Genomic DNA, 23,728 nt, shown 5'->3' with positions numbered 1-23,728 from the left:
GTGCTATGGAAGGACCGTAGATAAACTCTCGGTTCGATAACGATACGAGCGAGGAGTCTAATGCGGGTCTTGTATGAGCATGTATATGTTAAATAAAATAAGACAACATAACCTAGGCTATGTGGAGTTTTCAGGACATTTGTAAAGAGAAAGTTAGTTTTACAGCTGTTTCTGGGATATTTGGAATATCTTTTCATCAGAGATGATGTGAAATGGTTAAATAGAGGGAAATATTAGAGTTCAATATTGGGGTTATTTTGGAAGCAAATAAGGAGTATATAGAGAACTAGGAGAATGAATGTAGAAATAAAAATAAAAATGCATAAAGTTGTTAGAGTTGCAGTTTCATTATCCAAGGAAAGTGGTATCTAGAAGTGGTATAACTGCTTCCTGTCCTTGGTATGTAAATTCAAATAGAAGTTCATATTTTCTCATCGCAAATGGAAATTGTGGAGACGTAGATTCCATATGCTGTTCATTCAAAGGGGTTTGTGGTGTGAATGAAGATTTTCATTCACACCACAGGATACCTTTGAATGAACAGCACATGGAGTCTATGTCTCCACACTTTCTATTAGTGATGAAAAAATATGAACTCCTATTGGAATTTACATAGAACGGAGAGGAAACATTTCATTTAATTTTTTAACAATTTAATAGGTTTTCATGCTTTAATCCAAGTTGAAAAAGTAGCAAAGACTGAAACAGGTACTAAAATGTACTTCAGGATAAAATTATTTCAGCATTTTCTACCTTGTCTTATTTTCCTTATCTATCTATCTATCTATCTATCTATCTATCTATCTATCTATCTATCTATCTATCTATATATATATATATATATATATATATATATATATATATATATATATATAATATATATATATATACATACATATATATACATACATATACACACACACACACACACACACATACACACACACATATATATATATATATATATATATATGTATGTGTATATATAAACGCACACACACACATATATATATATATGTATGTATATATATAAACGCACACACACATATATATATATGTATGTATATATATAAACGCACACACACATACATATAATATGACGAAGAGAGGGTTCTTACGAACTAACCCTGAGAATTTACAAAAGACGAAGACGGGTGTGTAAGCAACAAACATGTATTAGTTTAAAGCTCAGGAAGAGAGAAAGTCTTTTACGTTTCGAGCCTACGCTCTTCAACAGAAAGGAACACAGAAATAAACAGGGAGAGAAAATAAAAATGGTTAAAGACAGGGAGGGAGAGAGAGGCAAGGTAACAAGTGCGGATTGAAAGAAACGACAATAGGAAAAGGCAGAAAGTACAAAAAATTTTATCAAAATTCAAAAGGTTCAAACGTCTTGGTGTATTGGAGCGATTTCTCATCAACGGAAGAGTCCAGTCTAATCCATGGGTGACGGACTTCCTTTAGTTTCCGACTACCAGGTCCACTCACAAGGCTTTGGTCGGCCTAAGGCTATAGTAGAAGACACTTTCCCAAGGTGCCACTCAGTGGGACTGAACCCGTAAGCATGTGGTTGGTAAGCAAGCTACTTACCACACAGCCACTCCTGCGCCTGTACACAAACAGACACACATGCACACACACACATGTATATAAGTATGTATATATGAGTGTGCATGTGTGTGTGTGTATGTGTGTGTATGTGTGTATGTGTGTGTACATAAATGGGTTTATTACTGAAATTAGGTTTGTTTTCAATTTACTATTAAGTCGCTGCAAAAAGAATCTCCATAGACTCTCGCAGACACCGCTTGCAAGCTTCCTTCTCTCCCTCTCTCTTTTGTCGGGTTCAGGTATATCTATGTCCGAATAACTCTATAGAGACAAATTTATTCGTTTCTTCTCCTTCTATGCGTTTAACACTGACGAAACGTTGAGAAGTTCTGCCCGCAATAGAACACAAACCTCTCCAAAGTGTCAACAAAAGACTAACACGTTGCTCTAAGTAATTTCAATGCCAGAATTGGAAAAGAGAACTAATTATGGGAAAACGGCATATGAAAACAAGGAGTTAGAAATTACAATGCAATAGAACTACTACTTCACTGGCTGACATGCAGAGCAGGAACTGTTTATCAACAATATCTAGTTTCAGTTTTCAAACAACTTCAAAACCAAGTGAACGCATCCATGCTCCATGCATTAGAGCGATTAACATAACATAATTGATGCTCTTATCACAAAATTAATAAGAAACAGGGTTGACAACTCTTATGGGTGGTGAAGTGAATTGACAAATTTTGTGTTGTCGTACTTCCTCTTCCAAAAGTTTGTTTAACGTATGCCACATTCTTAGCTTTATTTTCGTCAGACATTCTAAATGCTCATAAAGTAACAACGCGCATAGTATTAGTTCTGCTTCTCCGTTTTCGTAACCAGAATTTAAACTACTGGCCACTTTGGATTATTTCCCCAGGCTCACATACGTTTTCATTATGCAATTTATGCTTGCCTGTATATATTTTCAGCTTTCTTCTCGTATATGTCTACATCATATGTCTAGTTGGAGTCAAGAAAATAAAATCTCTCTCTCTCTCTCTCTCTTCTCTATATATATATATATATATATATATACAATATATTATACATATAACATATATACATATATATATATATATATATATATATATATATATATATATATATATTATATATATATATATATATATATATATATATTATATATATATATATATTGGTCATCCCATAAATAATGCGGCTGTTTTCAATTGCATAATCTAAAAGTCGGAGGGGACGGGAATAAACTACCTGCATCAACTTGCTATAAAAGCAGGCAGTAATATTACCTTGTACTTATTCTTAGTCCAAGTTTTGCGGAGTACAGTTCGATTTTAATAGTTAGTTTTTCAAAGCTATAATGGAAGTGATAAAGTAAGCTTATGTCAACGGTGGTTCCAGAAATTCCGAGCCGGAAACTACATCATAGAAGACGAAACTCGACCTTGAAGATCTGTAGAGCTCGACGAGGACGTCCTTCAAACCCTGGTGGAACAAAATCCCATCGAAACTGTTGAGGGAATGTTAGAGAAACTTTTATTTGGCTATTCAATTATTCATCGACACCCGCATGCCATCAGAAAAGCCATGGGATTGGGTCAATGAGTTCCTCATAAATTTTCCGAGTCAAATCACGTGCAGAGAGTGAATGTGTACTCTTCTTTGCTGTCACATCTCACGAATGACCTTCTTTTGGACCGAATAGTGACTGGTGACAAGAAATGGGTTCTCTATAAAAATGTCAATCGCTGAAGAGAGTGGGTAGGGTAAGGAGAAACACTGGCACTCCAGGCTAAAGAACGTCTTCACCCGCGAAAGGTGTGATCTGCTTGGTGGGATATGAAAGGTTTAGTCCACTTTGAACATTTACACCCAAACCAAACGATAAAGGCGATCTACTGCGAGTAACGTGAACGGCTTAAGTCAGCGCCAGAAGAAAAACGGTAATCTTTGGTTTCAGGACGAAAGGTGTTCTTCCATCAGGATAATGCTCGGCTGCATACAACGAGGATGAAATTCCAAAGGCTGGAGCAGTTTGAATGGGAAACAATGTCCCACATACCATATTCGCCGGACATTGCCCCATCTGATTATCATTTATTCCACAATCTTCAAAATCATTTGCACGGAAAAATATGAATTCTGTAGACGAGGTCAGAACATTACTGGAGGAGTATTTTTCGTCACTGAAAAGTCTACCAGATAGATGAAAGAGCATCACAGAAAATGAAGGAGAGTTTATTGTAGAATAAAATGAATTTTGTGTATCTTAATTTTGAAAAATAAAAGAAGTATTAAAAAAAAACATTATTTGTGGGATGATCCAATATATATGTATGTATAAATATATGAATGTATACGTGCATGGGTGTCTGTGTGCATCTATATCTATCTATCTATCTATCTATCTATCTATCTATCTATCTATCTATCTATCTATCTATCTATCTATCTATCTATCTATCTATCTATCTATCTATCTATCTATCTGTCTTGCTGTCTGTCTGTCTATCTATCTGTCTGTCTGTCTGTCTCTCTTTATCTATCTATCTATCCATATATATATATATATATATATATATATATAATGTAGGATAACATTTTTTTCGAAAAAAAGCATTTTATCAATGGCCAGCATATTAAAAAATACCTTTAAAGGTTAAAACTATAAACAACTTATAAATAAGGGCAAACGAAAAATTTTCTAATGCCAAATATGCCGAAAACTGGACATATTGTCCATAACCATATAATTTTTCACAATACGCACGCTACTCGAAAAAACGCCGACGGAAATTTCTAAAAAATTCCATTATTACCATATCGGACCGATTTCAGGGTTAGTTCGTAAGAACCCTCTCTTCGTCAGTGATAAATGTGGCAAAGAAATAAATGAGATACTTACTCACACCCATGGAAGAAGCAAAACACTAAGTCATGAGTACAATTAAGTACCCCAAATACATCTAAAATAGAAATACTCCAGCCCATTCAAGACACGTGCTTCTTCCATGGATATGAGTAAGTATCTCATTTATTTTTTTGCCACATTTATCACTGACGAAGGGAGGGTTCTTACGAACTAACCCTGAAATCCATCCGATATGGTAATAATGGAATTTTAAAGAAATTTCTGTCGGCTTTTTTCGAGTAGCGTGCGTATTGTGAAAAATTATATGGTTATGGACAATATGTCCAATTTTCGGCATATTTGGCATTAAAAATATTTTCGTTTACCGTTATTTATAAGTTGTATATATATATATATATATATATATATATATTATATATATATATATATATATATAGTGTGTAGATAATGTTATAACCCAAGCTGTGTTCCCGTGAAAGTCATCTGTTTATTCCAGAACTTCAAAATTGTATGTAGATGTTATAATTGTGTAAGAAATGCAGAAGAATTAAAAATACTGGAAAATAGTTTTTGCAGAATCAATTCAAATGAAAACGAGAGGTTGGGAAAAAATTGGGTATTATTTATTCACCATTTCACGTGTTTAAGTTGCTAATTGGAGTTGCAATAGTGTACATAAAGAAAAAACAAGTAAGATATCACCCATTAGAAATTCTTCAGCGAGAGAAGCGAATAAAATCAAATAACCAAATAATATCAAATTGTTTGATTCTCTATCTGAAAAAATTTCTATTATAGTAGGGGATATCTTGCATGTTTCTCCTACATGTGCAATTTTGTAATTCTTATTAACAAATGAAAAACGTATAATGGGGAATAAATAACACAAACATATTTTCCAGTTTCCCGTTTTGGTATACATTCAACGAAATTCTTCGCATTTTCGTCTACCAATTTCCATTCAAATTAATGATATTAATCATTTCTCACTGGATCTACATTTTCGCTTAGCGAAAATATGGATGTGAGAAAAATAACCCAGGCAGAATTTATACAAATATGGAGGGCCGTCCAAAGTAATATCGTGATATATTTTTTAAAAAATGACATCTATCCTGACAATTACAATAAAAACACTATCTCTCTCACGGTGTTGATAATGTGAAAATACCAAGCATGGGAGATAACTGCAATACGACCGTTTGATAGAAATTCTTTGACAATAGAGACAATGTGGAATTATGTGTATCTGTTTACACAGCTTTTTCGATAATCACTATAAGAAAGTGAGTAAGAAGTTCTAATCCGATTGTATTAAGTCAATGGCAATGGACGCGGCAAAACTATCCTCTAGTTAGAATAATCCCACATTGCATTGCTATAATATTGTATTATTTCACCTGATATTATTTTCATCTAATATTATTTTCAGTTGATATTATTTTCTCATAACAACTAACTGGTTTTCAATTCTCTATTTTCTTCTCTCTATTATTGAACACAAACGACACATAAATCTCAACTCTAATAAATATTAAATCTAATAATATTTTATGTTATTTCTTCTGACATATATAATAGAAAAATAAAATCACCGAGACACTTAATATCGCGTTTGGCCATTTCAGGAAAATGCTTTCCAGAAATGTTTCGAAGGAAAAGGAGCCGGGATAAACAGTTTTAAGCACTTGCAGCTCAGTTAAGATGGTGTTTTATCGATTTTTAGGGTGCAGAGCAACATTCCATACAAATACGCGTGAAAGCTATCTGTTGTTTGGGTATATGATAAGAACGAGAAATTACAGCGTCCTCACAAGTAATCGAGCTCATGGGAATGTGTTCTTTACCGCTTCAAAGTGTGTTATTTAAAACAAAATATCAACAATAAGACTGCTGATAGAGATATTAGTCTTTTGATATAAAATATAATACCCCCAAAGAAAGTAGAGGAATTTGTTGGCAGTTACGAATGAACACCAATACCAGATTGGTTTCAGAATAGAGCTTTATGAGAGAGGTACCGACTAAGAATATCATATGCAATTACAGACAAGTGGACGAGTGTTGAGAACAAGTGGAGCGTCAAATCAGTATAATAAAACCAAAATTAAATTAAACGCAGAAAACATTCTAATTAAAAACATTAAATGCGATCGTTCAACACAACAAATGAAAACTATGCATTCCTACTAAATTACCAATTAAATTGGGACACAATTTTACTAATCGTGCGTCTTATATATTGTTCACTTTACTATTTTATTATTTTTCTTTATTTGCTTTTTGCTTAGCGTGTTGTTTCTTGATTTGGTTTATTCTTCTGGATCGTTTTACTTGGTAGTGTCTAATTGTATTAAAATCCTTGTAAAACGCATTTGCCTCACATAAATATACTTCAGAATGTCTAACTAGATTAACCATAGTATTGGTTTCAAATTTTGGCACAAGGCCAGTAAGTTAGGGATTAAGTCGATTGCATCGTCCCCGGTGTTCAATCGGTACTTATTGTATCAATTCTGGAAGCATGAAAGGTAAAGTCGTTCACAGCAGAATTTGAACTTAGAGCGTAAAGCATTTTGACTGTCGTTCTAACAATTCTGTCAGATCGTTGCCTTTACATTAAGCATACTATTGACGGTTCTTACAAATCAGCTCTGAAACGAACAAGGTAAATACAGAAAGTGCTCAAGGTTTGGTGGATGTTAAAAATATCTGTTAAATATTGTTTGAAATAACAATAAACTTATATGGATAATGCCATATTTCCTTGTTAAAAGCTAAAATCGATTTACTTTCATAAAAAAATCCGTAGGTAAAAATAAGTTATACTAAATTAAATTGTTGCAAAGTGTTAAAATTCAAAGTTTCGGAGGACTGTCTTTCTGCAGATTGAAGACAGTATTTAAAATTAATACCATGGTTATTAAGAAATAAATACAATAGCTGGCGAAATGGGGAGTGAGAGAGAAGGGAAAGGGAAGAAAAAATAGTGTGTTGACTTTGTCTTCCATGCTTCTAGAATTGATAAAATAAGTACCGGTATGGAAATGAAGAAGGATGGAGTGCCTGTAAAAGTTAGTAGCAAAGACAGGTCAGTTAAATGCCATGTCAAGAGCATCAGTGAAATTAGATGGGATTGTCAGGAGAGAGATGGTTGGGAAAGAGGGTTGATATAGAGACCCAGTAATCATACATACACAATATCTTAGCGAAAGATCACGTGCATTTACAAAAGTACACGCAACGCATACCAACCGGCAAGAGAACACACACACACACACACACACACACACACACACACACACACACACACACACACACGAACACACACACGCATCTTTCCACACGAACATGCGTGTACACATGTGTATAATATACATCATGTACACATAACATAAATAATTATGTGCATGTGTGTGATATCTATATCTATGCGCCTGTCTTTCTCACTCTTTGTCTTCTCAAGTGTATACATACATGCATACATATATACATACATACACACATACATACATACATATAATAATAATAATAATAATAATAATAATAGTAGCAGCAGCAGCAGCAGTAGTAGTAGTAGTAGTAGTAGTAGTAGTAGTAGTAGTTAGTAGTAGTAGTAGTAGTAGTAATAATGATAATAATAAGATAAAACTTACTTGGAAAAGGATGCGTGGCGTTCGATATATACGTAAGTTTGTGTTTATATATATATATATGCAGATGTATGAATGTTTGTATATATATATATATATATACTTAGGCGCAGGAGTGGCTGTGTGGTAAGTAGCTGCTAACCAACCACATGATTCCAGGCTCAGCTCCGGGCCGACCAATGCCTTGTGAGTGGATTTGGTAGACGGAAACTGAAAGAAGCCTGTCGTATATATGTATATATATATGTGTGTGTGTATATGTTTGAGTGTCTGTGTTTGTCCCCCTAGCATTGCTTGACAACCGATGCTGGTGTGTTTACGTCCCCGTCACTTAGCGGTTCGGCAAAAGAGACCGATAGAATAAGTACTGGGCTTACAAAGAATAAGTCCCGGGGTCGATTTGCTCGACTAAAGGCGGTGCTCCAGCATGGCCGCAGTCAAATGACTGAAACAAGTAAAAGAGTAAAAGAGTAAAAGAGCATATATATATATATATATATAATGAAGGGTGAAATTAATTAATTTGGGATAATTATCAATTACACCAAGTAGTCTTCGGCATGTAAAAGCCTCATTCGAGGAAGATTTAAGTAATACTAAGCAATTAAGGGTTTAGCAACGAATTGCCTTACCGCACACCGAATTTAGAAATAGCAGTCAAAGAGATTATAGCTATTTCTTCTACTAAAAGGGAGATCACAGTAAAGACACAGCATTTGAAAGGCAAACACAAACAGGTAAGAGAGAATGAATTAACGGCAATCTATCATACAGTTTTAAGTCACCTACGGACGTACGTTTCGAGATCAAGTCTTAGGAAAGCATAAGAATTAGATAATTCTACCTTACCCAGACTTCTTCTTTCATCAGCGCAGGATACAAACAATCATGAATGATTGAATATTGAATTTTGAGATACTAGAAGGCACCAACTCAACTCAGTATCAGAGCGAGCTAGAAGCCACAGCTAGTATCACCAAATTCAAAGTATGAATGAAAGCTTGTGTCACCAGTCCCTTCCCACCCGCGTGTAGCCAAGACAAAGTACTGTGATCTCCCTTTTAGTAGAAGAAATAGCTATAATCTCTTTGACTGCTATTTCTAAATTCGGTGTGCGGTAAGGCAATTCGTTGCTAAACCCTTAATTGCTTAGTATTACTTAAATTTTCCTCGAATGAGGCTTTTACATGCCGAAGACTACTTGGTGTAATTGATAATTATTCCAAATTAATTAATTTCACCCTTCATTGTTACTCATAACCATATTCATCCCAGTAAATGACCACAGCACTTTGTCTTGGCTCACGCGGGTGGGAAGGGACTGGTGACACAAGCTTTCATTCATACTTTGAATTTGGTGATACTAGCTGTGGCTTCTAGCTCGCTCTGATACTGAGTTGAGTTGGTGCCTTCTAGTATCTCAAAATTCAATATTCAATCATTCATGATTGTTTGTATCCTGCGCTGATGAAAGAAGAAGTCTGGGTAAGGTAGAATTATCTAATTCTTATGCTTTCCTAAGACTTGATCTCGAAACGTACGTCCGTAGGTGACTTAAAACTGTATGATAGATTGCCGTTAATTCATTCTCTCTTACCTGTTTGTGTTTGCCTTTCAAATGCTGTGTCTTTACTGTGATCTCCCTTTTAGTAGAAGAAATAGCTATAATCTCTTTGACTGCTATTTCTAAATTCGGTGTGCGGTAAGGCAATTCGTTGCTAAACCCTTAATTGCTTAGTATATATATATATATATATATATATATATATATATATATATATATATATATATATATATATATATATATATATTATATATATATATATATATATATATGTGTATATCGGAATTTATTTAGAATCAAAGGTGTGGAAAATACTGCAGACAAGACAGTTGAATTGTCGTTTTACAAGTTGGATAATTCCTTGGTGGTTATTACAATAATCCACTTGGTGTTGTCGAAATCTGATTCTCAAACAACGGCTCATTTCATTCAAATGTACAGCGCACATTTTTAAGCTCTGCTTGTATGTTGGATTAGCTGAAGCGCTGCTGAATAGATGGTCCTTTTGACTAAAGATTTGAGACCTACTAGATTGATTTTCTGTGAGATAATGAACCAGATAATGCTACGAGGTTTGGAACACTTGGGCGTACCAGTCTGAGTGTACTTGTTGGTGAAGAAATTACTGACCAGACCGTCGCGTGGATTGTTTGCTCTTTTGAAGTATGCGAGTGGGAAAATGTGAAGGATACGAGTGGGAAAATGTGAAGGAGTGCCGGTCGGTGCGAATAAGTATGCTGAAACTGCCAATGGAGGAAGAAGAATTCGGGATAGGAAACGGTAGTTTCGTGAGCATTACGGTGTAGCTTGTACATTATTTAGTTTATTTATATTTGACGGATATTTGTCCTCATCTTGTTTGTTGTTAACAGAACTTTTCGGCTGATATACCTTTCAGACTTTATCAGGTGTCTTGGGAAATTTCGAACCTGGGTTCTCATTCCTGAGGTATTTTTCGATGTTGTTGTTGTTGTTATTATTATTATTATTATTATTATTATTATTATTATTATTATTATTATTATTATATTATTATTACTATTACTATTATTATTATTATCATTATTGTTATTATTATTATTATTATTACTTTTTTTTTCTTCTTTCAAATTTTCTTCCATTTCTTGCCGAGTGTCTTCCCGACTCCTAGGGCAAAGAAACTCATAGTGTATATTGGTAGGCCATTAAACCAAACTCAGTAGTTCGTTCATTTTTTTTTTTTTAAAGTTAAATTAAAATACATGAGCAGCAACAGTTCTCACATCGACAATGCTCTTCTCAATACGTGTGATTTACTATTATTATTATTATTATTATTATTATTATTATTATTATTGAGGTCACCTCCTGGAATGGAACTCGGAATCTTGGGGTTAGTAGCTCGCGCTCTTAACCACTACGCCATATGCCCGTGAATACTACTACTACTACTACTACTACTACTACTACTACTACTACTAATAATAATAATAATAAGCTCGCGCTGAATAACAACATGGATGAATCTACACCAGGCTGCAAATTCAAAAACAAATCTAACATCGATGGAATTACATAAAGGAACCTGTGGAAGACTTGAAGGAACGAAAAGAAAAAAAAAAACGAAATTTTACTGCCATACAAAGCACAGTTTCTCTTATGCACGATGTCTCAGTGAAACATGTGCGAAACAGACACGTGATATCAACACCGGAAAGTTTACAAATTATAAAATAGAAGTGGAACAAAATAGTAAGTACATAAATTGAGTAATGACGCATACACTCGAATGTCTACACAATCATATATACATTTTGATACTCATAGGACTACACATACATTTCATACATTCTTTACACAACTATGTGAAATTCACAGGACACACACTCACGTATATGAAAGCACGTGTCACAAACCAAGCAAAAAGAAAAACAACTTTTTTATTTTCATTTTTCGAACTAACACAGGCAGAGTGAACCATTCATCAGTTTAAAAACACCACAAAAACTATGCACGGAGATAAATCTATCGACAAAAAAATACAGACGAATACAGATCTGTTAGCCTTAAGAAACTACGTTACGAGCAATGTTTACATGCAGACAACTTGGTGACGGTGTCTCAAAAAATTTACCCTAAACAGGCAAATCCGTCCCCTAATGTCAACGTCGAAGCTCGTCATGCCTCAGTGATATAACAAAGCAAAATACACACCAGATTAGCCGTCTACCGGATCACAAAGGTCTACGTAGTCGATATAGATCTGGCAGCCTTAAGAAGCTACGGTACGAGCAATGTTTACATGCAGAGATCTCGGAGACAGTGTTGTCTCTAAAAATTAACCCTAAACAGACAGATCCGTCCCCTAATGTCAACGTCGAAGCTCATCATGCTTTACTGTTAACAGAGCAAAATACAAATCGGAATGGTCATCGACCAGATTACAAAAGAAAAAGACCACGTACTCGAAAAATCAGCTATTTGTTCAAATCTTCCCGACACACAGTAGCTGGAAGTACCCCATAACCGGAATATTCCACACATGCTCGTCATCAAATAACCAAAAGAAAAAGAATGAAAAAGGGTCTAGGGAAGATAATAAAGAAGTTCTTGCGGCCTTCTACCATGCCATATATTTCCCCTCAAATAAATCTAATGCTGTACAAACCTGCTTAAACTGGAGGAAGAAATACCCCGAAGTAAGACCCTACATAGACAGTAACAAACTTGCCTACGTCAGAAGAAACATTGTGAAAAAATTACTAACTGAAGTAGAGATTGACAAAATTAAACAAGCAGTAAGGGATAGAAAGAACGAAGCTGCAGCTAAAGAAGATACTACAGAGGAAATAATTATAGACCAGCCCAGGGCTAATGAACATGCAGTAAGGATTGAAAGAGTTAATGTAACTGATAGGCAAAGTGAAATACTCTCTGATCCAACCATAAACGTTAAGGCAGATGGAAATCAAATAGATGAAGAAAGTCACACAAATATTGACCCAACAGAACTACATGATCTAAAAAATCAAATCATGATTGAATGGCTGAAAATTAAAGAAACCAGTATGGATGAATGCGATACTCTCCCAAAAATACGCAATTCTAACCATAACCTGAAAATAATTAGTAAAATCCGCCTTGCACTTAAGGTTATAATTTCAGCTAAAGATGTTGATAATACAGATCTCAACCACCTGTACTATGCATCCGTGAAAATTCTATGTGGTCAAAAGATTAGAAAACGGCAACATTCCCACAAAAAGCCTTCTTGGCAAGAGCGTATTCAACACCAAATTAAACTACTTATGTCTGACATTGAATGTTTGAAAAACCTTAAGTGTGACATGACTACCAAACCCACAAAGAATCCGAAATTTGAAGAAAAAAATATATGAAAACCATACTTGACATTGATGGTATCATAGAAACTATCAAGTAAAAGGTATGTGCTAAAGCTGCCCGCATAGCAAGGTGTGGAAAGCGCGTTAGATTCTTCAACATGTTAAAAAATAACCCCAAAATATTTTGCAGGAAGATAGGGAAAACACCGGTTACAGTAAAGTCTGTATCATCAAAAGAAGAAGTGCAGGAATTTTGGAATAAAATTTGGGCAGAAGAAAAAAACACATAATGAAAAGGCCCCTTGGGTTGATAGAATATCGACAGACTTAGACTCCTTAGAGGAGCAAAAGTGGGAGGCTGTCAAGGTAGAAGATATACGATTTGCTCTCAGGGTGTGAAGCAAATGAAAGTCTCCAGGAAAGGATAAAATTCCTAACTTCTGGCTGAATGCCTTCCCAGAGAGCCATGAACTACTAACAAAACGTTACGACGATGTTTTACAACATCCTAGTATGATGGCCTCTTGAAGAAACAAATGAACCAAAATTATAGACCCATAACCTGCTTAATAACAATGTTTAATACGCTAACATTTATCCTGACTGAATATACATATAGTTTCTTAATAGAAAGTGACATATTCTCTAATGAGCAAAAATGATGTAAACGTGGGTCCTATGGTTGTAACGATCAGCTACTCATCAATAAGATGATCTTAGAAGATTGTCACAAACGACAGAAAAACTTCTCACTCCTCTTCAACATTCAAACTGAAAGAAAGATAGATGCGAATAGGCCAGACATCATATTGAAAGACTTCAGAAAAAAATCATGTCTCCTAATTGATATAACTATCCCAATCGATATAAACGTATCTGTCAAGACCTACCTAAAACTGAGCAAGTACAAAGATCTTGAAATAGAAATTAGCAAAATGTGGAACCTGAAGACTAAAACAATACCTGTTGTCACAGGTCTCCTGGGAATGATAGCAAAAGGGGCTGATTGCCACCTAGCTCAGATACCAGGAAATCCCAAAATGGCAGAAATTCAAAAGATAGTGCTCATGAGAACTGCCCATATCATACGCAAAATACTCCCTATGTAATCTCAAATTTTAAAGCAAACACAATTTTATGTTTTCTTAAACATTCTCTAGAACAACACTATATACAAAATCAAATATATGGCACCCCTGGCATAACACCAGCATGAACTTCTAGCTTGTTGTCTCTTGAGGTGTCTGGGTGAGACTTGAAGCCAACTTGTACAAATGTAAAGCAAAAGTCAAACATAAAATAATAATAATAATATTAATAATAATAATAATAATAATAATAATAATAATAATAATAATAATAATAATATCTTGAAATATCTTGAAATATCTTGAAATATCTTGAAATAACGAATGACTAGATGCTAAAGCTCGTGGAAAATCACGAGAGACGAAAGAAGCTTCATTCTATCATAAAGGAAAGCAAAAAATTTACTATTGATCTCGTGCAGGATACCCAAACTGAACAACCCGAGGTAAGTACGGCAACTATTGTTACAAAGAAGGTGAAAATAATGGCAACGAAAAAAGCGCACGTGCTGATAGGTGGGAGGAGAAACCTCTGCTCGGCAAATATGTGGCCCGTAGCAAACAAGCTGATGTTGACCAGAAGCAAACCCATCAGTGGCTACGGAGCTCAGGGCTAAAAGCAGAGAGCGAAGGTTTCATCCTGGCTGCTCAAGTTCAAGGCCTATTAACCCGGAACTACCAGGCCAATGTGATGAAAAATGGATTCTGCAACGACACGATTGAAACAGTGGACCACCTAATCTCTGGATGTAAAGTCTTAGCACCAGTGGAGTATAAATTAAGACATGACAGAGTTGGCCGATATCTACACTGGCTAATAAGTCGGCATTACAATATCAAAACTGCCGACAAGTGGTATAATCACCACCCTGAAGCTGTAACTGAAGGAGAAAATGTAACCATTCTGTGGGACTTTCCAGTACATACAGACCGAACCATCAAAGACCAAAACAATAAAGTTTGCTTATTGATCGACATGAGCATCCCCTGTGATCATAATATCTCAGCGAAAGAGTTTGACAAGCTCAGAAAATATAAAGACCTGCTCATTGAAATTGAGAAAATGTGGCATATCAAGGCGGTTACAATACCAGTGATCGGGGGAGCACTAGGAATGATCAAGAAGGGAACCGAAAATTATATGAGAATGATCCCTGGCTTACCATCCCTGCAAGAAGTGCAAAAGATTGTCTTAACTGGTACATCACACGTATTGAGAAGAGCATTGTCGATGTGAGAACTATTACTACCCATGTATTTTAATTTAACTTTAAAGAAAAAAAATGAACGAACTAGTGAGTTTAGTTTAATGGCCTACCAATGTATACTATGAGTTTCTTTGCCCTAGGAGTCGGGAAGACACTCGGCAAGAAATGGAAGCAAATTTGAAAGAAGAAGAAAAAAAGATAATAATAATGATAATAATAATGATAATAATAATAATAATAATAATAATAATAATAATAATAATAATGATAATAATAATAATAATAATAGTGATGATGATGATGATGATGATGATGATGATGGTGATGATGATGATGATGATGATGATGATGATGATAATGATAATGATAATAATAATAATAATAATAATAATAATAATAATAATAATGATAATAATAATAATAATAATAACAACAACATCGAAAAATACCTCAGGAATGAGAACTCAGGTTCGAAATTTCTCCAAGACACCTGATAAAGGCTGGAGTGTATATCAGCCGAAATGTTGTGTTAACAACAAATAAGATGAGGCAATTATCCGTCAAATGTAAATAATGTAAATAATGTACATAATTCCTCATCTCTTAAATATAGAACGGTGTAGCTTGTATTGGAAAAAAAGAAACGAAGGGTTAAGTTAACCACAGATAAGACATTACCATGCACGAGGCAAACTCAGCGTATTTGTCAGGGTCATTGTAGAAGAGATTCTGTAAGTTGAAAACTTATGAGAAAGGATTGCGAATTTAGTGTGAACGTGATACTAGGAATAAAAGGCAGGGTAGGAGCGCGAATCAGTTGCTTTGTGATGTGACATATTTTAATATATATAGAGATATGTTTCCTTGGGTTCCTGGTTATGAATTTTTACTTTGAACCAATTGGCTAATGCTGTGGCCAGTTATTTTGCCCAAGCATAAGATTTTATTACAACGATCATCATTCCTCCAAGATCATGAGCAATAAGTTTATCAGATAATTAAATATGTATTTGTCTAACATGTAGGTGGATCTTTACCGATTATTGCAAGCTCTAATATACTGCTGATCCTGCCTAATTCCATTGCTGTTAAGTATTGTCATTATATTTCGATCTAGACTTTTATAAACTGCTAATATTGGTACAATATATATCGAACTATGCATGGTTTTTCTAAAGCAAATATTTAATTTTACAAGGTATAAACTGAAACAAAATTATTAGGCTGTACGTTAGATACCTACTAAGTTATATGGCTTTACAAGATGTAACTAAAGTAATACTACTTGAATCACATCAAATTATTCTTAGATGACGTTTGGAAAAATGCATTTTCGTAGATTTGCTTTTGGCTCCATCATTCTTTGGAGAGCAGCACTTTTCAAAATCGATTTTTCTATTAATATATTTTCTATCCATTTAAAACGAGTTACTTGATTGGTTGAAATGGAATTCTGAAACACCTCCCAACTCTATCTGTACCTTTTCTGCCATACTGCCAATTATTGTTAAAATCACAATCTAAATTCGTAACCCGTTCACATAATGTTATTCTGATCAAATTAATAGTTGTAAGAAATTATGCATATTTTATTATGCTTTTTTCTTTAATATTTCCTCTCTATCCTATTTTCAATGTATATATTTTATAAACTCCTTAAAAGTTCGCTATTTGTAATTCCCCACCCCGATGTTTTTCTGCTGATTAAATAACTGCCATCCTAGATTTTTGTCCGAAATATTTAAATTTTATCGCCTTGTTTGTAATACACAAGTTATTGCAACCAATTTTCCATCGCGTGTTCACAATAAGAATAATTTAATGGAACACTGCAACACTAATCATTCAACCTTTTCTGCTATAAAAAAAAAACCTGGAATCTGGAATACGACTTCAGTTGTAATGATGCAGCATGTTAAATATTCTTTTTATTCTGATTTATAGCTAGTATAGAATTAATTCTGATGATTCTTATATTTCGTAAACGCTGAATACTTGTATTAAGGCATAATTAAATAAGGATGCATACTTTACGCAGTTTCAGCCTGTTTGTGTTCATTAATGTGTTTTAAGATTTCTTTTCATAATTTCCTTTTCGATTTCAGAATATACCGAGTATATTGCATGTTTCGTCAAATTTAGGAACATTTTGTTATGTTTAAATTTGAAGATTTCTTTAATTTCATTTGAATATATTTTTTTATCAGAGGATATTTTAATTTTGTAAAGGTGTAACTGAATTTCAACAACATTTAGCTTACGGCATTGTTGTCACTAATATTTATAATCAAAGTAAACTCGAACAAGTACCATTTACACCCGACTGTTGGCAGTTCCACATGCTTTGCTACGAACATAATTACTTTTGAGAAACAAAACTGTGTTTTAGTATAATCTATGTATGCATTTATGTGTATGTGTGCATGTATGTGTATCTGCGTATATGCACATATATATCGTGTCTCATATGTAGTAAATATATATCAGCCATGATCTTTCTTTCTGGGCCTGACTACCGACCGCCAACACATCTTGTATCCATCTCCCATGTTCCTGCCTTTAGGCGTCCACTTCATACACGCCAGCTCAATTTGATTCGTTCTTAGTCGAAAGACGGTGCTGTTATTTCTTGTTGTTTGTATTCGTAATTGTGTACCATGTTCTCCGTTTTTGTTTTTTTTTTTGTCTTTGTTGCTGTACACATTCGATTGCTTTTTTAGAAACGGGTGTAATGCTCTTAGCTTAGAGTTTTTTGGGGCCAACCAGATCGAACCATTTCAAGTGTAACTGCCCGAAATGGTTGTGACTTATGGGACTTGGCTGATGAAAGAAAGCCAAGAATGACCCGTCTATCTTTGCCTGCCCTTCTAATTGTTGTTTCTCTTGTTCGCCTTTTTATCGTCTATCTGTCCGAACGTTTTAATGCCTTCTATTGCGTTTTTGTTCCATCTATCTATCTATCTATCTTCTATCTATCTATCTATCTATCTATCTATCTATCTATCTATCTATCTATCTATCTATCTATCTATCTATCTATCTTTGTATATATATATATATATATATATAATATATATATATAATATATATATATATATATATATGTGTGTGTGTATATATACATATGTATACAAAGGGCGGAAGACCTCTTGAGAGTCAACGGCCATCCAATAAATGTTAGCACGGGTACGTAGAAATTCCGGGGTGGTGTCCGGCGTGCTGAAAGACCACTGGGAGTGAGGCGCCCCTCAGCTTTTGTTAAAGCACGTCTCTAGGAGAAGGTCACTCTGATATAAAACCAGATATGCAGGGAATGGCATTGAACATTTTGGGGATCTTTGGTTTGTGCTAGAGATCACGGTGCTCCCACATCCCTGAGCCTGCGACTCATATTGGCACCAGACATCTTGCTCCGGCTTGTCTCTGGATAATGTCAATAGAGTGGAGAGGGTCTATGAGGTGTCGTGCAAGCCTTATTGGACCTAAAACTCTGCACAGGCATTGCCGACCTTTTTTTTTCTATATATGTCTATCTTATTTTTAGTATAATATATATATATATATATATATATATATATATATATATATATATATATATATATTATTTTTTTTAATTCGGAAGTCCTGCGGCGATGGGAAGGTGGTGAAGCATGCTACATGACGGGTTGGAAGCATGTAGTCAGCGACCTGCATGTAGGTGGCCCATGCTAGATATAAAGTCGTCTCCTTGTCGCCCAAGACAGCGGTAGGATTCGGTTGCTGCATGGGTGTCTGAGCAGCTCCATTTGGAGAGGGCACTGCTCACCTGGAGACCGGGGAGGTTCTAGAAAAGGTGAACCAAAAATTGCCTGTCTTTCCATATCTAGTCAGTTTAGGGCGACTGACGGATGCCCGCCCTGCGCTCGAAAAACAGAGCATTTTATCTATAAAATCTGGACGGAACTTAAACATTTCATGTTGGAATGTGCGTACTCTGTTGGACAGCAAGAGTGATTGCAGGCCTGAAAAACACACTGCACTTGTCACTCGTGAGCTGAACCGTTATAAAATTGATATAGCTGCACTCGCAGAGACTCGTATAGAAGGTGATGGTCAGCTTGAGGAAGTAGGAGGTGGATACATCTGTTTTTGGAAAGGAAGGCAGAAGGAGAAGCGCAGAGAGGCTGGTGTTGGTTTTGCAGTCCGATCTGATATCCTGAAGAAGTTGGAAGAGCTCCCTGTTCCTATAAATGAACGTATAATGACCCTACGGTTGCACTTGAAAGGTAAGCGGTTTGCTACTCTAATAAGTGCATATGCACCTACTTTGACTAGCTGTGATGAAGATAAAATAATCTTTTATACCCAGCAGAGAGCCATACTTAGAAAAATCCCCAATTCTGATAAAGTCATTCTACTGGGGGATTTTAATGCCAGAGTAGGAACAGACTGGCAAACATGGAACTCTCTAGGACGTTTTGGAGTAGGGAAAATGAATAGCAATGGTCTCATGCTATTGGAGCTTTGCGAATAACATGGACTTTACATTGCAAGTACTCCTTTTGTGCACAAAGGTGATCACACAACATGGATGCATCCAAGGTCCAACGTTTGGCACTTGCTGGATTACGTCATCATCCGCAAGCGCGACATTTATGACATTTGTAACGTCAAGTCCTTGCATGGATCAGAATGCTGGACAGACCATAGTCTGGTGCGAGCAAAGTTCCGAATGGTGATTAGGGCGAAAGAGAGAAGAGAACCAGTCAGCATTCCTCGCCGTCTAAATGTCCACAAGGTATATGACGTTGTGGTTAGGAAAGAGCTTCAGACTCGCTTCTCCAGCATTGAAACTGCTGCAGCATGGGAAGATCTTCGAGACCAGGTTGTTCAATGTGCAGCCGAAACACTGGGGTATGTTACTGCCAGACACAGACTGGTTTGATGAGAATGATGCTGAAATTCAACGACTATTAGTGGTGAAGCGCCATGCCCACAGTGTGTTGCTGCACAGAGAACTGTGTACTGTGCAGCGAAGTCTAGCACTTGCCCACTATAACAGTGTAAAATCACTACTGCAGCGATCTCTCAGGAAGATGCAGAACACTTGGTGGGAGGATCTTGCTCGTGATGTTCAGGCTGCTGCTGATGCAAATGACAGCAAGAAGCTTTACCATCTTATGAAGCGAGCTTATGGACCTAAGCGCTCCACATCAGCTCCTTTGCTTTCCAAGGAGTCTTCCACTCTGTTTACTAAATCAACAGAAATCACAGGTCGCTGGATTGAACACTTCTCTGAACTCCTAAACCATGAGTCAGTTGTGGATGAAACAGTGATTGATACTATGAAACAAAGACCTATCATTGACACCTTAGACTCCTCGCCATCAATACATGAAGTAATGACATCAATAAGTAAATTGAATCTTGGTAGGGCACCTGGAAAGGATGGAATTTGTGCTGAGGTCTTGTGATTTGGTGGTAATTGCATCACACAGTCCCTTCATGAACTTATTAGTGCAGTCTGGAGGGATGGTGCAATCCCTAAGGACTGGAAGGATGCAATTATTCTTCCTCTATATAAAGGAAAAGGAGCCAGAACAATGTGTGGTAACTACAAAGGTATTGCTCTACTATCAGCTGCTGGCAAGGTTCTGGCAAATATTCTTCTTACCCGTCTGAATGGGTGTCTCGTAAATGATGACCTATCTGAATCTCAATGTGGCTTCCGATCTGGTAGAGGGACAATGGATATGATTTTCACAGCTAGACAGATGCAGGAGAAGTGCTATGAGCAGATTATGGATCTTGTCCAGGTATTCATTGATTTAACTAAGGCCTTTGATACTGTAAATAGGGCCTTTCTGTGGAAAATACTTGGCAAACTTGGATGTCCGGATCGCTTTGTATCTATAATTGAATCATTTCATGCTGGGATGGAGACTTGGGTCAATGTTGGTGGTGCCATGGCGGGACCCATTCCTGTAGAGAATGGTGTTAAGCAGGGTGACATCCTTGCCCCAACTCTCTTTTCTTTGTACTTTGCTGCTACTTTTACTTATGCTTCTGCTAAGGTTAGCTCTCTGGGAATATATGTCATATATTGATCTTCTGGCCGCCTCTTTAATCTTCGCCGATTTGCTGCCAATTCAAAGGTTGCCCAGTCTATTATTCGTGACCTCCTTTATGCAGATGACTGTGACTTAGTCACTCATACAGTGGATGACATGCAAATACTCATGAATTGCATTTCTGCTTCTTGCAGGGCATTTGGACTCAGCATTAGCCTGGACAAGACTGTTGTAATGTTCCAGCCTGCACCAGGAAATCCATATATAGAACCAGCTATCTTGGTTGAAAGAACAATTCTGAAGGTAGTAGACAAGTTTGTCTACCTGTGCAGCACACTCAGCCGTTCTTGCTCCCTGGATGAGGAAATATCTTTTAGGTTGCAGAGAGCAACTAATTCCTTCCGGTCTCTTCAGTCTCGTATCTGGTCCCAACATGGCATCGCAAGGGGAACAAAAGTTGCTGTGTACCGTGCTTGTGAACTGACATCGCTTCTCTACTCATGTGAGACATGGACTTTGTACAAACGTCAGGTAAGGGTCCATGAACGTTTTCGTCAGAGATGCCTCAGACACATTCTCAATGTTGGCTGGACCTCAAAAATTCCAGACACACAGATCCTGAGGACAGCTGATATCTTGAGTATTGAGGCGATGGTACACAAGCCCGGGTTACGTTGGACTGGACACCTTATTAGAATGGAGGATAGAAGGATCCCTAAGCAGATGCTCTATGGAGAACTTGTGAATGGAAGGAGACTCCGGCAGAAACCAAGGCTGCGATTTAAGGACTGTGTCAAGTCCTCGTTAAAGGCCTTTGATATGCAGGACACTGACTGGGAGAACAATGCCTATCATCGCCACAGATGGAGGAAGCAGGTTAAGGAGGAGATCGACACTTTTGAGAGAGCACGTATACAGCATGAAGAACTTAAGCGAGTTGCGCGAAAGGGCACGGCTCGTATAGTGAATGGGGAAAGCTTGGTCTGCAATGTTTGCAGTCGTGTATGCTTGTCAAGAGCAGGGCTCATTAGCCACCAACGGAGCCGCAAATGCAAAATATAAGTTAGTCATAGAGCGCACAATGTTCCTGAAGGTCGGCAATGGGCTTCCTCGGTCACGGGTGGACGGCCATCATATATATATATATATCTATCTATATATATATATTAATATTTATTACCAAATTGACGTGGCAGTCCAGAGAAATAGGACGAATGCTGATGTTGATTAGCTCAGAGAGGCGATCGCTTCTAGCTAGCTATATGATGCACGTACCTGCGTCCATAAACCTTCGAACAGGGGAGGTCAGCAGCTTCCCTTTGCTGGTTTGGCATCCACAGACCGGTTTCGGAGTAGCTTCTCCTCATCAATGTGGAGCGGCCGAGTCCAGCTGGGGTCGCTGTAGATCTCTGTTCGATGGTTTTGCTTATATAGATTCAGTGATTTTCAATAATAGAAATGCTATAATTTCTAAATCTCTCTAAAGAGACTATATATCTGTGTGGAATCGTTTCGTTAGATTGTCTCAAGTTCTGCAATTAATTTTAAACTGGTTGGTGACCATAGCTGGGTTCAATAGGTAAAGCGGCTTAGGACAATTGTCCTACAGAAAACCATCATGGTTTCATGATCTCTTGTTTTAAAATCCATCCGGTCAGCCACCTGCATTCTCTTGCCAACTTAGCAACATGTACATGAAAGGATGCATCGTTACTCATGTAAATGTCCAGATTTCGCATTGACTGTGTCTCTTGGATTGTAATCCCTCCAGGTCCATTGTATTTAATTGGTATTGCATTTGGTCTTGCATGCTGATAGTATAGGGCTTGAAACTTTTCAGCATTAAACTGCATGCTATTCTTCTTAGCCTACTTGTATATTCAACTCACGTTGCAGGTGCATAACGTTTTCAGGGTTCTGTATCATCTGTGAGACTTTTTTATTATCTGCATAACTTGTGATCTTGGCTCTCTGTTTGGCTGAGGGCATATCTGAGAGGGCCAATATGAACAGTAGTGATCCCAAAACAGTGTCTCGCGGAACACCACTCACTATTTGTATGCAATTGGAGGTGGCCCTATTGGCTACTACTGCTTGACGTCTATCTTTCAGAAAGTCATGTAGTCATTCTCCCAATTTCCAAACTATACCGAGATCTCGCAGTTTGTGACATATCATTCCATGATCGACTTTATCGGAAGCCTTTGCAAAGTCGAGATATATCACATTCACATTTGAAATGGTTGAGCAGCTGTTTCCAGACTCAGTCATAGTTTTGTAAGAGCTGAGTCAGGCAGCTTCTTTCTGGTTAAAAACCGTATTGGGTGTCAGTCTGCATGTAATTTTTCTCAAGGAAGGGGATTAGTTTTCTGCTGACTATTCGTTCCATGACTTT

This window comes from Octopus sinensis, linkage group LG1, assembly GCF_006345805.1.
Source record: "Octopus sinensis linkage group LG1, ASM634580v1, whole genome shotgun sequence".
In the NCBI taxonomy this organism is placed as follows: domain Eukaryota; kingdom Metazoa; phylum Mollusca; class Cephalopoda; order Octopoda; family Octopodidae; genus Octopus; species Octopus sinensis.
The sequence above is the reverse complement of the archived record's forward strand: the minus strand, read 5'-3'. Positions refer to the sequence as shown.